The sequence below is a fragment of the Diplotaxodon limnothrissa genome, linkage group LG18 (genome assembly GCF_057381915.1).
Source record: "Diplotaxodon limnothrissa isolate DT_005_m linkage group LG18, D_limnothrissa_male_GT1.1, whole genome shotgun sequence".
Lineage (NCBI taxonomy): Eukaryota > Metazoa > Chordata > Actinopteri > Cichliformes > Cichlidae > Diplotaxodon > Diplotaxodon limnothrissa.
Genome location: NC_140613.1, coordinates 29,544,156 through 29,560,450, shown reverse-complemented (window position 1 = coordinate 29,560,450; position 16,295 = coordinate 29,544,156). Strand labels below are relative to the sequence as shown.

The 16,295-nt window shown below is 42.2% G+C and overlaps 1 protein-coding gene across 4 annotated transcripts in view; it reads left to right on the top strand.

Moving 5' to 3' along the window:
* Positions 1–16,295, top strand: part of rnf220a (ring finger protein 220a) — a 149,147-nt gene that overhangs the window by 26,524 nt on the left and 106,328 nt on the right. The window lies entirely within an intron of this gene.

Here is a 16,295-nt window from a genome sequence, read left to right as displayed (position 1 = left end):
ATTGACGCTACTCTGCATGCTTTTTCTCAGCCATTCAGGCTTTGTTATGTGGGAGAATTTAGTGCTCGGCAAATGGTCAGTAAGCAATCTTTAGCTTCTCCTTTGACTTAATGAAGCTCTCCATCTCTGTCTCTTTGACTCTTTCTCTCTCTTGGTCTGTTAGAGACTCTAATGGAAGAGCTATGATGAATTTGGGTCACAATAAAATTTACAGCACAAACAAATGAGGCTCAGAAATTCATGCTCACGACTGTGGTAAAGTACTGCTATAGCAGCAGAGAGTATTCAGTTTTGTTTTCTTATTGTTGACAGGTCTCACGATAAGACTAAAAATATCAAAAAATTGATCTTTTTAAAGAATTGCCCATGTTGGCAAACTCCTCATACAGCTTTGTGCCATACAGTACTGCTGCTGTTCAAAACTCATCTCGTGTTGGCTTATTATTTTCTTCACTGTGTTGAAGAAGCATGCTGTAGCTTAATCTTTTTCTGAACTACATGTACAATCCCGGGACCTGTGTTAATCCACAGCTGAAAATAGTACCCCCCAAACACACAGAAGTATTTAATAGTTGAGCAAAGTTTGCTGAGAATTGCATCCCCTAAACACTTTTACAAAATTACTGAAAATAGTAATAATAATGATAATTTTGAGACAGGATCCATATTTATGGCCTTTTATAGGATTTATAACAAGGAAAAGGTTGTAAAAATCCAGGACAATTATTAAATGAAATTAAAAAATTAGTTAATTGCTAAACCAGAAATATTTTTAAATATTTAAAATCATGTAGAAAATCCATACTGCCCATCGACCATCTCCGCTGACAACCCGTAGTTACTCATATTGCTATACAGTTGAATTGTGCGTCGGTGGAGCTCGGTGTCAGCAGTTAAAAGATACATTATAATTGCAGTTCTCCTATGGCAACTTATTTTTCGCAGCATGTTAGTTATCTCTTTAAATTATTATCGATTTCTTCTTGTGATAATTGATTTCTTTAAGAGTAAGTTCCCAGTGAAATGACCCGCTGGGCGATGAGTATATGTGTGAAAGAGAACGTATTAGCTGCAGACACCCTATTCATCCTCCCCGCTCTTCTCCTCACTTCGTTTTTCAGACACTCACTAAATGAATCCCCCTTTTTTGATTTAATGCCGAGCGGCACTAAGAGAACCTGTTGAAGAATCACTTTCCTGAATTTCGTTTTGGACAATAAAACACTGCCCAAACGTAATTTAAAAAACCCACACGGTCCCTTTTCCACTAGTCATTAACCTCTCATGATACTTTTTAGGAATTACGCCATAAAGCCCAGAGTTTTTAATGGGCACAAATCAAATATAGGCCCATGTTAATTTAATTAAGGCCTTACTCCAAAATGTCCGGCCTTGGTCCAAATATTTGAGAAGAGCAATACTTTTTCCCCCTCCTCCAAGTTGATTAAAATATGTGATATTTCACATTAGTTTAGTTTTTATGGGCAGTGAGGTAATTCATTGTCAGTAAATGGCTTGTCAGAGTGCTCTGTGAGTGATGTAATGCTATGAAGTCTATCGTTTGAATTGCCCCTTTGCCTATTAGAGAAAATCGACTTCTGGGCCCATTATTTGATTATCTTGCAGGAAGTTTGGAGAAGGCCACTGGCATCATGTTATGGGAAAGGATCACATTTTTCAGCTTTAAAAGTGGGCCAGTGGTTTTATACAGCATCTATGCTTTTAAAGTTTGAATTAAAGGCTCTGGACTTATTGGAGATATAGAATAAAAAAAACAACAACATATTGGTATTGCTTTAACTGCTTGCTGTTTCACCTAATTGTAATAATAACTATGAAAAAATGAAGTCTTACTATATGCTTGTGCCATATGCAAATGCCTCTCGATTCATTTATACCCTTTAATTAAAATAAGTCAGGTTCCCACTGGCTGTAAAAACACTTGAACACGTTCTTCGGGTCCCGTGTCAAGGTAAAGCTTAATACCTGGGCCTAATTAACACACATTTAAAAATACTCATGATGCAAATGACCATGAACATCAGAACAGGGGTGCCAAAGGGGTAGTGTGGTGGAGGGGGGGGGGAGTAAAAGACAAGACAAGATAATTTCAGCTAATGCATATTTATCTCATGGTAATTGGTGTGCACGGCCAGAGAAAAGCATGCACTTAATTAATTGACATGGTGTGTGTGCGTGTGTGTGTGTGTGTGTGTGGGGGGGGGGGTGTTGCAAATGAGTTGGAGGCACTCAGTGCTGCAGAGGGGAGGGAGAGATGTAGCAAGAGGAAAAAACAAAAACAAACACAGTCAAAGTGTATATATAAGTCTCTTCTTTTTGCTATTTCAAAATAGTTGATTTCTTGGACTTTTTAATTATTAGATTCATGTTGTAATGACTGTGGAATGTATTTTAGAAAGATATAAATATATTAAACAGCATCCAAAAACTTAACCCTATGTAGAAGTACAAATGGCTATCCTAATCCTAATCAGGAACTTCTATAAAAATAATAATAATAGTTTTTTAATTATTAATTTAGGACAGAAAACATCCCACATTTCATATGAATGAAACGGGCAATTCATTAGCCGCAACACAGTGTAGATGGCTGCAGGGAAACCACTGCACTTACATACACTGAGTAATATCACCAAGAATCAATATAAATAATCCCATGCCTAGATTTCTGCTGTGTCATTTTTAATTACTGCATAATTAAGGTTAAATTAAATGGGTCTATTTTGGCATTAAAATCATTGACCGTGCATTTTGCTAACAAGTGGGACATGGTGGATTTCCTAAACTGGCCCTAAATGTCTGTCCCAGTTAGTCACTCCATGTGTCCCTAAAGCCACATTTCAGAGTGGTTTTGTTTCCAAAATAGCTGTGTCTGTCCACCTCGCCCCGTGTAATTTGGTTTGTGTGGCTGGGCCTATGTTAAAGGGGCCCTCACGCACGCACGCACGCACACACACACACACACACACACACACACACACACACACACACACACACAGACTCCTGTATCTCTCATTTATTTATCTACGGTCTTCCCTTTTTTAAAGGGAAAAAAAGAAGAAGCTGGTAGGACGTAGAAGCAGGACCTTTCACGCCTGCCTCCCTCTTCTTCTCATTTCCTCCCCCCCCTTTGCTCCGCCCACTCGGGGAGGCACAAGAATGAAAACAGAAATGTTTTTGAACACACACTCATCCATTTCAAGCCACAGATGGTCCTTTGAATGGAAGCAGGGGCTTCTGTTGTTGTGTGTATGTGTGCGTGCTTGAATGTGGGAGTTTACCCTCGCTTTTTTAGCCTGTTCCCCCTCTTCTTCTTCTTCCTCCACCTCCTATGTGTCCGGGCAGCCGTTTTGCTCCTTCGCTTCATTCTCTCTTTGTGCCTCCCAACGTTCTCTTTTGGAAACGTCTTTTGTTTCGGACCCACAGCCACTGACCAATTCTGCCTTCTGCTCATCTGTCCCCAGTGTCACCTCACACATCCTCCTATGTGTGTGTGTGTGTGTGGGGGGGGGGGGGGGGGTTTCAGAGACACAAAGCATTACTATCAAAAATATAGACAAGTGCCCTTATAACAGTGCTCTACAGAGATTACCACAGACACAATATAGCAATGTCACTGTAAGATAGAAAAGTATAGACTGCCATTTAGCATGACGATGAAGACAAGTTTGGATTTATTGCAAATTTATTGTACAATTTTACAGCAAATGCAGCAAAAACTGCGCTGGCAGACACTCACACAACTATCCATTTACAACATCCAAAATATTTGGAAAATGTTTACAAAGTGCTTTTATCTTGTGGAAATACTCTGTGGAATATTTGCACACATGTGCACCTCTGTACGTGTGTAAGGGATTATCATACAGTGGCACACTGTTCTCATTGTATATTCATCTCAAGGCCCCGTGGAGAATCTGGCATTAAGGCAAACACATGGCCACTCAAATTGGTCAGGGTATCACTCAAAGAGGGTAAAAATCATTGCTACTGTATAGCAATTTATAAATCCAGCCACCTGTTTCTCTCACACACAGACACACACAGTTCCACAACGTGTATTATCTTTCTGCTTGTATGAATTCTACCAATGAAAGCAGCTGCCATAGTTGGTGGTCCCAGATATATGTTGAATTTTACTTGTATGTAAAATGAAACCGAATCCTATTTGGTGTGCTATTCCCTCTGTGGCGTTGTTTTATGGCGTGATTTTAAGCGTCTAAATTCTTCTTGGACACTGGGGGGCTAAGGTTTCTTTGACTTGTGTGAATGCCTTCAACTATCAGCAGTGCATATTTAAAGAGCCACTTGTGACAGACCTAAAGGGGAAGAGCTCAGACACCATGAGAAATGGCATGTTGTTGCTTTTTCTTCTGTCTGACTCATTTATCTTCCTCTCCTTTCCTCTCCTCTCCTCTCCTTAGGTGGTTTGGGTAATAAACACACTAGCTTTCTGTCTGTCTTGCAGTGTTGGCAGGTTGAGGCCTACTTAACCAGGCGAAACCGCTGCTCTTTTCTAAGTCCCTTTGAATGCCTCCCTTTGTCGGCGACACGCTACCATGTTAATGTCATGTACCGTAGAAATTGCTGTGGCTATGGCTATTAGCTTCGGCGCTAAAGTACAGAGAGTGATGGAGAGAGAGAGAGAGAGAGGCTGCCACAAAACCCCACTGGTTTCAAATGCAGACTATAATTGCATTGCTGTGAAGAGGGTTAGCCCTTTTTCGCCCTCCCCTCTCTCTTCTCCTCTCAAACGATCTTTTCCTCGGCGACCCCCACCTCCGTCTTTCTCTCTTTTCTCTTCCCTTTTTGTGTGTGCGATTTGTCCCTTAAGCCGGCGTAACGTCTCGGCCGAGGCCGCAGAATGTGGAGAGCAAATTGGAGGCAGAGCGTGAACAATGGAACATGCATCGCTGCTGGGGCATTCTTCTTCTTTACTGGGAACTGTGGGAGGGGTAGAGGGAGAGAAAGTCATTTTGTGAGCAAACTCTAGTGCAATAGACACCCAGTTGTAGACTGTGAGTGCAGTGAAGTGTCTTGATGCTGGGTTTGCGCTAGCCAATACGAAAGTAATCCCATACTCATACATATTTCATGCATGTTGTTGGATTAAAAAAAATATCTAATTATGTATTCAATGACAATAAGGTTTGAGGGGAATATGAGAAAAAGTATATAGGGACATAGAGGTTACATAAAAGGCATTTAAAATGGGCCTCATTTAAAGGGGACTTAAAGTTAGGACATCATTATTTTTCTTTGGTTTTCAGGTTTTCTATAGCCTGTCTAGTTATTGTGAGTCACCCTATTTGTACCCTCAACAACTTGTAGCCCAAGTCCAAGTTAGGCTGTGTGTTTTCATTACAAAGGGCTTTTTTTTATACATAGAAGGATATTTCTATGTAAGTTTCACTCCTGTGAAGTCAGATCCCACAGGGAACACAACTGACAGGAGGTGATGAAAGGAAACAAGAATCCAAGGAAAAGAGTATAGATATGGAATATGTACAATAAGCAAAGCTGAAAAGCACGAATGTCAGCAGGGAAGCGAAAAACAAAACACTGGAGAGCGAAATAGAAAAAAATGAGGAGGATCCGTGCAGCACGGTTCAGTCATTCAGCCAATTTATTTATTTTTTTTCTCTGTGTAACCACATATTATCATTTTCTGGAGCCAACGTCTTCACGTCTGACTTCAGGGTCTACCTGAGTAAAGGCACTTTTGAAGTCAAAAGTCTCAAAGGCAGGACGGGACAAGGCTGAAGGAAAAAGCTGAGAAAAGAAGTCAAACGCAGCACATGGAGGCGAAGAGAAGCAGAACAGCTTGCCTGGGCTGTTGAATAGCAGCGAGTATCATTCACATTGAGTCAACAGATTAGCGACAGAGGAAGCTTAGCTATTCCTGGCCTCCCTCATTCGATGTTTTCGGAGGCCTAATTTGATTTTTCACCTCCCATTGTTTCAGCGCTGTGTGCCTCTAATCCACTTTAAAGTGGAGACAGCTTTCATCCTTCCCTCTCTGTCTTTCACTTATTGTTGCTGCTTCCCACTTTCTTTTGTCACTCTTCCCCTCTTCCAACTTCAAATGCAAATGTACATTTTGCAAAATTAGCAAGATACATTTTCTGAGCAATTTGCTGAAAGTTTTTTTTTTTTAAAACACAAGTGAGCTCTTACCTGCCACCTTCAATGCACATTAAATGTGCTCTAGCTTAAAATGAAGTATATTTTTGAAATCCTTTGCAATGAGCAGCTTGTTGGCTCAGTAAATCTAGTGAGATGTTAGCAAGATGTTCCGTTTTCAGAGTAATGTCTGCTACTGATTCATCTCTTGGTATGTTTGTCCCAGCATCATTGATCAAAACATGTATTTTTAGCTAGCTAGCTGTGTGTTACTTTAGCTAAAATGCCTGTACTCTTTTGCTAGCGGTAAATGGTAAAATATTGTGGAAAAACTCTGAAAGCATTTTGCTTGTATTGCTCTGTATTTTGCAGTTATTTTCATCTTTCCATCTTTTTACTACAGTAAAAACTATAACTATATTATACATGAGGACAAAATTCATCAAATCTCCTCTGTCTTCTTGTCTCTCTCAGTTTCCTCAGTCAGAGTTGAAGAGCTCCGACAATTTCTGATAGTAATAAAAGCCTTCGGGGTTGCAGGGGTTTGGATCGGACTCAAAGCGCTCACCTCCACTAAGCCTCCCCTTTCCACCCCTGGCTGTAGGCTGTATTAACCCTGTAGAAAAGTGGCCAGAGGAGCAGAAGAATAGTTGTAAAAAAAAAAAGGGGTGGGGGGAGATGGAAATTGCCACCAGAGAGAGAGAGACCCCCACCTCCTACCACTCCTCCTTTTTTCCCCTTCAGTGAAAACAGCAAAATGACCAGCCCCTTGGCTCAGTGACTGCGCTCAGCTTACTATAAGGGAGCTTAATGCACCCAACCCTCCACCCCATTGACCACCCCAACCCAAACTGCAGCTGAAAGAGGGGTACCCCTGCACACACACACACACACACACACACACACACACACACACACACACACACACACACACACACACACACATCGACTCCTTTGGTGTTGGCTCCTTCCCCAAACCATTGACTCACTGCTGTTGCATTTACACCCACCTCCATCACCTTTCTCCTCTTCCTATCATTTTATCTATCCATTCATTTTCCATCACTCCATTTTTCTCATCTTTTACATCTCTTCCTCCCATTCTCAAAGTATTTTGGGGAGCCCTTGAAGGCAGAGGTAAAGTGAAAAGAAAGAGTGAATAGAGAAAAGCAGGCTGTCAGTACATATGTTGGGTGGGTGAGCGTACTCCCCTGTATTTAAAGAACCATCTGTCTGGTTTTATTCGAACAAGTATTTAAGACACTTTTGTTTCTCTTTTCCACTTTGTTTTTTTTTTGTAATATACATTTCTGTCAGTATTTTTAACTATTTTTTGGGACTAATAAACCAAATTTTCTTTTAGTTTTTCCATAAAAGTTAGAAGAAGTGCGCACATTTCGGTCATCAGGTTTGCCCACAAATTAATAAAAATGTAACAAAAATGTAAAAGTTAACACATTTTCTGTTAGTGTGCACTTAAAAATAGCTTGTAATATCTGCTTTTGGATTGCTCTGTGTGTGCATGTGTGGGTGCGTGTGTGTGTGATGGATTAGCTCTGTTAGGGGCTCAGCGGTACACTGATATCTTTGCTCAGTGCTCACAGCATGATACACAAGATACTGGCACGTGTCTCACACACACACACACACTCATATGTGAGCAGGGATTTGGTGTCCAGCAGGGTGTAGACGACTCAGTGGTGAGCTGTCACTGTGTGTGTGTGTGAAGCCTTGTTCTTCTAACAGTCCTCTAATCCTTCTAGAGTGGCCCTGATAGCCCTAATGACACACATTGGGACACTACAGGGTGCTGCACCTGTATGTGTGTGTGTGTGTGTCTTGGAGCTATCACCACTCGCTGTGATAACTTAACATGATACTTTTCCCTTTTCTCTCCTGCTTTTTCTTCTTTCCTCTTTATTGAAGTAACCCTCCCCCCCCCCCCCCCCCCCCCCTTTTGTTCTTGCATCACCAGAAGCAGCACACTTTTTGTAATGTGAGAGGCGAGCTTTGGCTTTAACCAAAAGGCAAGCCTGCTTTATATCCAAAGAAAAAGAAAAGAAAAAAAAATTCCTTAACGTAACTAAGAAGAGCGCCACAGAATAGTTCGGGCACTCGTTTAAATGTTGCGTTGACCCCAGTTTGGGTCCTGCTCGGGCTGTCGAAACACTCGAGAGAGCAGAGAAGTGTCGGCTCCTGGCACTGCAGCAGCAATGTGTTGGTGACTCTGCCAGCTCTGCCAACACTCCATGCCCAGTTAGAGCTGCAGCAAAGCAGACAAAGAAAGTAATGTGTTTGTCTGTGTGTGTTTGTGTCTGTGTGTGTGTTTGTGTTTGAGAGAGAGCAGAATGAGAGTGACATCACTTCACAGGAAGTTATGCTGTATAAGTTGTGATCCCGTCCACTTGGTTCTGACTTTGGAAATAGGCATCTATTTAACTCATGTTCTAATTTGTGGGAATTAAATATTATATTTTTTGCGTTTTATTTACCTTCTGATGTTCTGACCTGCGATTTGAACTATAGTACTATATATAAGGTATATTTTACATTGTGGTTGCTAAGCAGCTGCAGAAAACAGGCTCACACACTCGTAGCACTGGAAGAAGACTTCAGAACATAAAGCTACTAACGTGCTGGCTGTCTTCATAGACTCATAAACTAAGAGGTACCTGTTAACCGAAACAGGTGGCTTAACTACTGTCAAGCCCCCAGCTATGAAGCGAATGGCTTCCTGTACACACAGATGATCTACCTCTGTCCAAACACATCCTCTGACCCACAGGAAATGTGTATTTCTCCCTCAGTGACAGCTTCCAATGTATAGCGCAGACACTTCCAGAGTGTGTGAGACAGTGTTCTTCTCCCTCTGCTCCCCATACTTTTTTTAATGGCCATTTCTGTTCCAATTCAGACCACGAAACGCAAACATCGCTCAGCGCTGTTTTCACATGACGGAAATAGAGGAAAGGGAGTGAAAGAAAATGAATGGCAGAAAATTTTTACTTGGCAAGCGCTATTTTCTGTCCGCTGTAGTCAGCCTAGCTAATGTTTTTTTGTTTGTTTGGTTTTATATATAAAAGAAATCCATACAAAAGGGACGGAAACAAGACATTCACTTTACTGTTTTTAGCTCTTTATTCGAGAAACTTTCTTCTCTCTGTCTGTACCTCAAACATCCCCTTTGCTTCTTTCTACAAAAAATTACACGGCAAAGAAAGAAGGAAAAGATAAAACGGCACATGTAACAATCTGTTTGCCTCTGCGTGCTTGTCTATGTGTGCATGTGTGTGTGTGTGTGTGATGGTAGCTAAGTGAGGTTAGATTATAGGGTCTGGTCTCTGAGTGGGAGGTGGAGGGAGGTGCAGGGGGGTAGTGGTGCAGGGACAGCTAGTGACATGATAGGACTCCTAATGGTCATAATTGGCAGTGGCTTTGACAGCAACTATATGATAGCTGCACAATATACACAGCCGTAACTCTGTGAGTAAGCCGAGTGTGTGTGTGTGTGTGTGTGTGTGTGTGTGTGTGTGTGTGTGGAGGGGGTTTGGGGGGTGGGTGGTGGTGAACGTTTCTTTAAGGAGAAATTTACACAAAATTGCAGCTAGGTTGTTGAACTGCCTATTTCTCTTCTTTCTTTGTGTGTGTGTGTGTGTGTGTGTGTATGTGTGTGAGTGTGTGTCAGATATAAATATTGTATGAACACAGCTGAGTTGGCTCCTGACAGGTAAGGTAAGGTAAGGTAAGGTAACTTTATTTATACCTAAAGGCAAGGTAAATTTGCTTTACAGAAAAATGACAGCATTTGACATCCCTTTAAAAAGATGTAAAAGATGTCTGTTAAGCTTGTTTCCCTCCTACCTGTTTTCTTTTTTTGGTTGTACTTTTTAACATTTCTTAAACCATAATGCACAAACACACGCGCACACACACATGCACACACCCACACAAACCCACATACGTACACACGTAACAATGACACTGTCGCCATTTCTTTCAAAATGAAAATCAAACCGTCAACTGATCATCCAGCCACCTATCATGACTGTTATTGCTTCATCATATTTTACAGACAACTACATGCAGCTCAGTTATTAGTAAAGCAGAGTTTTGCACTTTGACAACATGTGCAGCATGCATAAAAATGACAGTACTACAAAAGCTGCAGTGCATTTAAGCAGGCATTGCTTGAACATGTTCGTGTTCACAAAAAGAGGTACAAACAGACATTTCAATCAGCAGCGGCTTGAAAACAAAAATACCAACAATGAAGGAAAATGTTTTATTTTGACTCAACTTTCAAAGGTAACACATCAGGCAGAACAGCAGAATTGTCTCAAGAGTCAGAGACCAAGACGGGGGAGATGCAGGGAGAGGCTTGCAATCAAAACAGCAGACGATCTCTTGCACCTGAGTGAGCAGCAGTGTGTGTGTGTGTGTGTGTGTGTGTGTGTGTGTGTGTGTGTGTGTGTGTGTGTGTGTGTGTGTGAGCGAGAGAGAGAGCCAAAATGCTTCCTCTGATCTTAGTTCAAAGCCAGTAGGGGAAGAGACTCAAAGCATTCTGGGTCCACGGGAGAGATGGAGGGAAGGAGGTAAAAGAAGGAATGGGGGATGACGCAAAGGAAAAACAAAGCAGAGCAGAGATAGATGTAGCAAAGATTCCCCCGGATGACAAATCATTCAGAGCACAGATAGATACGTGGCTTTGAAAGAGTGATTTGGTCACTTTAAACGGGTCTCGATTTGTGTGGAATCCCCTTTCATTGCTTTAAGATGATGCTAAATTGTTGATGACGTGAAGGTCGAGATGAGAAATACGAGGACTTTGGTTAAATACTTCTCCTAGATGACAAAAAAAGATTGAAGGTGAAATGTAAAAAAAGCTTTGGTTTGATGCTGTTGGATCTAAAACTGTTAAATAAAGTTATATTTAATTTGATATCACATCGAAACGAGGGCTTCTGAATCAAACTTTGAGGTTATCTTGAAAAAGCTTTGCAGAAGAGCGTTACTCTAAGAAGAACTTGGTGCCACTGAAGGGCAGCGGGGGTAAGATAATCTGTGGTACTTGAGACAAACCTAAGATAGATAATACCGTAAGTCAAGAGATGAGACTTTCAAACCACAGCGTGTGTGTGCGTGTCTGTGTGTGTCTGTGTGATAGGGTGAAAGGAAGAGTCTGATGGTCTTAACAGTAAAACTAATAGTGGATGACTGCCTTAGCTGGAGGCTCAATTCTCTGCAAAGTTTCCAGCTGCTCTCAAAGACAGCACACACACAAAACTTTAAACACAGACAGGGACACACACACGCACACCCTCAGACACACACACGCACACTTTTTGGAAAAGTATAACAGGAAAACGAAAATTGACGGGAGTCATCTTCGTTTTCAGAGATCTCATGGGTTCATCTTAAGATAGATGGACGAGAAGGAGCGAGAGAGAGACAGGGTTCGCAAGGGAAAACAATTTGGAGAAATATACGCCTCCGTTTCTGTGCAGTTTGTAGACAGTAATGCGATGTTTTACGGCATGCTGTCTGAGTCTGTTTCCTCTCCCTTTATTTAATTTGGGCTTATAGTTTCTTCGCTATATCTTTGCTATAGTTTACTTTGAAAAGACACTCGCCATTAAATACCACGTCACTCGTGTGTGTTTATCTGTCTGTGTGTTGCTTGTCTTGGCCATAAAGTTGAAGTTGTAAAGGTTAAATGCACATTTGGCCACTAAAATATGCAGACAGTCCTTTTCTCTGTGTGCAAGTGTGTGTGCATGTTTGTGTGTGTGTGTGTCCTAACCAGTGATGGTCAAGGTTTTCCTTCGTCTGGCAGGTGGTGGGTGGCTGGACACCCATCTGTTCTTATTCCTCCCCCCTACACACACACACACACGCACACACGCGCACACACACACACACACACACACACACACACACACGCGCGGACAGGTTAGGTCTGTTTTTGTGAGAGGAAGGTGTCACGGGTCAGCGGGACAGGCCTGGCCAGCTTTTTTCATTGGTCGACCCCTACTTCCTACTTCCTAGATGACCCAGCGCCATCTGGGGAAGTGGTTGAGAAGAAGAAGCCTCTTGAGTGTTTTTTAGCGGGGTTTCCCACAGGTTACCCCTCGGAGGCCTGTCACTCCAATGAGTCGTAGAGCCGCTGCTAATGATCAAACCAGCCTGGTCACGAACATTTTCACCCTCAGGCCACTCAACCTGTCGGTGGAATCTTAAGGAAAGTATCTATGTAGATGATATGAAAATTTACCAAGAAACATAGCAACAAATTAAAAAAGTAAACCAATATACAAAGGAGTTTAAAAAACGGATAAGAGAGAAAACAAAAAGTCTTTGAGCGAAGGAGCTGAGAAAATGAGACACTAGGAGAGGATGACAAGATAGAAATGAGGGAAACAGAAGAGGACATAAAGAGGAGAGGAGGAAGAATGGGAGAGGGAATGACTTGAAGGAAGGAAGATTAAAAAAGAGGAGGGAATGTAAGAACAAGACAGAAATGAGAGAGGAGGTGATGAAAAGATAAGAGGAAATTAAGAGGGAAAGGACATGATGCGGAGAGACAACAGAATGTATAAGGAGATAAGGTTGGGGAAAAAAGATCAGCAAGGAGAAGAGAGAAGGAGACAGGAAGCTTATTTACAAGTCACCCCTTTTGAGGTCATCAATGTCAAATTTCCCTCTTTGCTACCTTCCTTCCCACTCCCTTCTCTGCTACATTTCTCCCCCCGTCTTCTCTTTTCCTTTGCCCCCGCACCTTCTGCCTTTACACTCCTCTACCTCCTTCCTCTCCCAGTCTCTCCTGTTTATGAAGGTAAATTTATAGGTCTACCAGGAGCTGTTAGCTGGAGGTGGCCTCCGCTGCTCAAACCACAACAAGGCTTCGCCCTCCACATGGAACAGAAAGAGCATAGTGGGCATACTGGGCTATTTCCACTGTCACACATTACACACGATAGCACACTCACACCTCCCATTATCTGCTAATGAGCATCCCTCTTTTCTTCCTGCTTCCTTTCCTAAGGCCCTCCTCTCACCATCATGTTCCTCACAAGTTGTTCACGGTTTTGTTTTTTTTCTTCTTCTTCTACTTCTTCTTTTTTTTTCTAGCCTTACATTGCTCCATCTAGCATTTTTTATAGGTCTACAAGGAGCAGTTATCCAGTGGTGGGCTCCACTTTTTAACCAGCACATGTCGTACTGTTTTTCACACACTGCTGTTATAAGTCAGCTCACTCACTACATAGTTATATCATTTACGTAGTGTCTCGTCCCTGCCAGCCATTTGTCTTATTTTATGCTGTACTGAAAAAGAAGCAACAAAAAAACCCTCGCTGCTTTTTAAAAAAATATGTTGCCTCAGATTAGAACTGATCGCACATCAACAAAGTTTAAAGCTTTTAAAGGAAGAAGGGAAGCTGAGGATGAAGTTAGTACCATCTCACCTTATAGATCTTGGGAACAACACAAAAGCAGAATTATCCTCACATCCTTCAATCATGAGGGATTTTTAAAAAAGCCAAATGATCTGTTTGTCAGTAAAAAGGAAATGTAACGTTCACCACAAACCCATTTGCCTCTTTTGTAAAGTTGACGCATGTTTTGTTCTTTTCTTTGCAAAGTTAACTTTCTCTTCTTTTTTGTCTCCACCCCTTTTTCTCTGGTGACTTGTCCTGTTGTGTGTATCACCTTCGCCTTTGCCTTCTTCAATTCTTTTGCCTCAGGTAAGTTAATTTTTCCTCTTTCACACATTCAGACAAAACATAAACACATGCCTAATGTGAGTTCATGGCAGCGAGAGAAATGTGAAGTGACAGACAGGATGGGGTTAGTGTAAGGGGGTGGGGAGGATTGGGGATTCCAGACTTTAATGAAGTCACCACGAGGAACGGCCTCAACTTGTGTGGTTCGCTCTTAAAACTGCCCCGGTCCCCTCAGCAGCACAAGGTTACAGAGCATCAGTCAGCCACTGCTGAATGGCAAATTAGCTAGCCTCACACTCACCTTCTAATGATAGCTCTTACTATGCATACACACACACATACACAAATTCTTCTCACATGTGAGGCTCATGTGTTTTATCCCCAGTGTCTTAACACAAGCGCCTCAGTAATTCCAATTACTGGATCACAAACATCAGACAGCTATGACCAGTAATATGCTAATCAAACAAACAGTTTCATGATTCCTCTGCACAATTCTCCTGTCTTTAACTTTGTGACTCTTTTTGTTCCTCTCAATTATTTTGCTCACATTCTCTCTCTCTTTCTCTCTCTCACACGCACACATAAACACACACACACACGTAGTCACACACAGTGGTTGTAATTCCTTGGGGTAGTCGTGTCAGAGGTTTTTACAGATCACTTGTCATCTGGTGGGACCAAGGTGACATTTCCTCTTACGACCCTAAACGTGAAACGCACCGCGTGTCTTTGTGCGTGTGTGAGTGTCTGTGGGGGGTGTGTGCGTGTGTGTCACTCTTTAGATAATGAGGGGTCTATATGCAGGGTGGCAGCATATTAAATATGTAACAGCAGGTTGAAAATGTTGGACAGAGGTGGCTTGTCACAGTCACACACACACACAAATAGACACGCTTCCTCCCTTTCTTTCTCTATTACCACCTCCCTCGGCTGTTTTGTCTTCCTTCGGGGCAGACAGACAGGTGTTTGGCTGGCTCTGCAGAGTAATTAGTCTTGCAGACATTTGACACTCAAACTTACAGACGTGTGATTTTGTGAAGAAGGAAAACTCAGTGACTACTTGTGTGTGCGCTGTTGGTCAGCAGAGTGCAGAACAAACACACACACTCTAACCCTCATTTCCACTGGCTTCTAAGGGTTTCCTTCTTAACTACAACTCTAAAAATTTGGGGGTATTTATTCTGTTAGACTTCAGATTTCCCTCAGCTATGGAGAATTTGTCCCACGGGCCCTCAGTCGGTCTTACTCGAATATCACCAGCGTGTCGGTGTTTAAACTTCTTTGGCTGAAGAGATTTTGAACTCTTAGCATGGATGAAAATGTTAATTCCCAGTGTTTTTATGCAAACCTAGCTGGACTGTTGTTAGGTTGCTAGGATGTTTTCCCAGCTATTCCACAGCTGTGGCCATGCAGTACAAACACACAGCTGCAAACACATAAACACACACACGCACTATTTGGCTGTTTGTACCATTCAATAGGGGTTTCCACCCTCTGTTATCCTCTAAAGATGCCCCTCATAAAGACCCCAATCTATCTCTCTTTTGTTTTTGTCTTTCTTTGCTTCTCTTTCTCTCTTCTTCCACCTTTCCCTCTCTCTCCATCTCTTTCCCCTGCCTCCAGCCTTTTATCACCTCTGTCTTTAGCCTCTCATTTTCTCTTTACCTCTGCCAAGATTGATTTCCTTTCTCACTATTTCAAGCAGCCTTCTGCCGTGCTCTCCAATATAGTCAGTATAGCTTACTAATATGGACACACAGCACACACATGCACACAGGCACGCGCACTTTTGAGAGTCACAGTAATGGGATTAGAAGGGTCTGCTGAAATATTGAAGAGTCCTGATGCAAATAATGAATAGGCTGGCAATGTATCTGGATAAGTGTATGAGTGTGCTTTAAGGGGGTAGTGCTTGGCTGCACTCTTGAGTGTGTGAGAGTGTGTGTGAGAGTGTGTGTGTTATTTTCAGAATGTAATGTATAGTGGGTTCATTATGCAGTTAGTACAGCCTGGAGGTGCAAAGAAGTTTGAAAGCTCAAGCGCACAAAGCAGCACATAGACACACAAGGTTGTAATACCTCTATTTATCACCCAGCACTCTTCTCTGCACACCCTACAGTGACGCACCACATACATCTGTCTTACATCAAGAGAATGGGAGGAATACTTTTGTGATCTGTGTGCTGTGCGTCTTCATGCATGTGAGCAAAGTATGTGAGCAAATGTGACAATGGTTGCTCTGTGTGTGTGTGTGTGTGTGTGTGTGTGTGTGTGTGTGTGTGTGTGTGTGTGTATCCTACCACTCAGCTGGCTGAGTGGAGGAGAAAATTAGACCTGATATGATAGTCATGCTTCACACTGTCAGTGTGTGTCTGTGTGTGAGTGTGTGATGACGGTCACTGGAGCCAGTAGCACACAAAGACAGCA